Source organism: Frankliniella occidentalis, unplaced genomic scaffold (genome assembly GCF_000697945.3).
Source record: "Frankliniella occidentalis isolate FOCC.00 unplaced genomic scaffold, Focc_3.1 Scaffold179, whole genome shotgun sequence".
NCBI classification, from domain to species: Eukaryota; Metazoa; Arthropoda; class Insecta; order Thysanoptera; family Thripidae; genus Frankliniella; species Frankliniella occidentalis.
This window is the reverse complement of record NW_026267305.1, coordinates 383,195-385,268: the sequence shown is the minus strand read 5'-3', so window position 1 is coordinate 385,268 and position 2,074 is coordinate 383,195. Positions and strand designations below refer to the sequence as shown.

The 2,074-nt window shown below is 41.4% G+C and overlaps 1 protein-coding gene across 9 annotated transcripts in view; it reads left to right on the top strand.

The window, feature by feature from the left end:
- LOC113217543 (probable cytochrome P450 6a18) overlaps positions 1 to 2,074 on the top strand; it is a 33,269-nt gene that overhangs the window by 1,548 nt on the left and 29,647 nt on the right. The gene's annotated exons all lie outside the window — the stretch shown is intronic.

Sequence of the window (2,074 nt, the reverse complement as noted above, 5' to 3'; positions counted from 1 at the left end):
CATTGGCATGTGACAAAGTTCCTTCTATTTTGACCGTAGTGGTCCATAACAACGATCCCTACTTTTCACCATGTTGTAATACTACAACAAAACCGTTGGAATGTTTGATAGTAGCCTGATATATCGTAACAGAACCAACAAGTTTGTGTTATTACAAACTTATGGTGCTGGTAGACGTAAATGACCACTGTTTTGACATTAAAAATTGTTTCAGAAAATTTTGTGAATGTTGTTGGATTAAAACATGTTTTGTTTTTTATCAACATTTGTTGCTAGCAAACTTTGCATCAAATGTGTTCTAAATTTTCAACAATTTTTTAACAGTGGTATACCATTGTTGCTGCGGGCAATAACATTACAGTTAGAATGTACAGTTTAGATTATTTCCCATCATCTATTTTAAATGACACAGGTTTAAAACCAAAAGTAACAAAAAATTGCCATAAAATATGTTAAAATCCCACAAATAGCCGTTTGGCCGATAGAGCGCGTAGCGCCGACCCCGACGGCAAGAATTCAACATTACTCTATTGTTTTCGTGTTATGTTCGTTGCTAGTTAAGATACTCCTCACAGACGCAATTGAAGTTATTACAAGGTAGATGTACGCCAGACCACGTCTCGCGTAACAGGCGTCGCGATACCTCACGAAACACTGTTACACTGCGACGCGCCTGGCATCCATCTACCTTGGCCTGCGGCGCTGACACCCGAGTCAGGTAGTGCAAAAATGTGCACAAAGATACGGGCCTCCGGCCCGTCAACGCCCGTCACTTCGACTTATCATGCAGGGTTGTACATTTTAGCAGATGATACCTTACAAACATTTTGACTAAACATAAAGAATATATAAGTAACTTTAAGGTGTCAGCTAGCTTTTACTCTCAATGAGTACAGAGAACCATAAGCGCAGACCAGAAAACAATTTATTTGGCCCTGGGGGAGCCGAGTGAGTGAGTGCCCGAGCGCCCGAGTGTCGCGTCGGTCGCTGCAGGCCCCTGCTCAACAATACTTGGGTCCCACAGCCGCGACTGCATCCCGGTACGCTACCCGTACGCTACCCCCTCCCTCCCCTTTATAATAATGCCTGTCAAAGACGATAAACGAGTGAAACATTTAAAAAATGATGCAAAACCACCACACGAAAAACTAGAAACTAGAAATATTAAAACACAGGTATACTATAGTATTAAATTGGTATCATCTGCTTTCAAGATGGATTCTTGATTTAGATTTTTCGCTTATTTTCGTCAAAAACACCCTATAGCGCCTCAGCGGTTTGAGCTAGAGCAAAATGGACAAAATTTTTGCCAGGAGGGCTCTACTTTGATGAGTTACCACCTAGGACGCCATAAAATAAATATTTTTAAAAAACGTCATATTTGGGACCTGTTGTTTTCTATTTTTAAAAAATCCAATTTTTGAGCTAGAATGCTCATCTTCGAACTCGATCTGTCTTTGTATGATACAAAACGACCCTGAAAATCCCAGGTTGCTCGCTCAATTCGTTTTCGAGTTTTCGTGCGGACAGATACACAGACAGACAGACAGACAGAAAAAGTTTTTTCCGACCAGACGGAGTAATAGGCTTCGCTAATCGCTCAGCCAATAATTCCTTTTGGGGGTATAAAAATGAAGTAGGCATGCGGTTCGGACCCACGCAAAGTGATAGGGGCGAAAGAGGTATAGAGGGAAACAGTATGCTGAATCAGAACAGTGTGGGACCGTCCAGAGGAAGCTGCAACTCGCCAATTTCCGCAAAAACGCAGTTTTTGCGTTAAAAAACGTTAAAAATTCGACCTCTAAATTCAACTTAAAAAATCGGAAAAAAATCGTTTTAGTATCTACTAGTCAGTCCGTTTACTGCGGCAATGTGTCCCGAGCACTTTTTGAAAACAGCATTTTTTTGGGACGGTCTAACGTTAATTGGCTGAGCGATTAGCGAAGCCCATTACTCCACTGACCGGAAAAGTTTCATTCTGTTTGTCTGTTTGTTAGTCTGTCTGTCTGTCCGCACGATAACTCGAGAATGAATTGAGAGAGCGATCTGGGAATTTCAGGGTCGTTTTGTATCA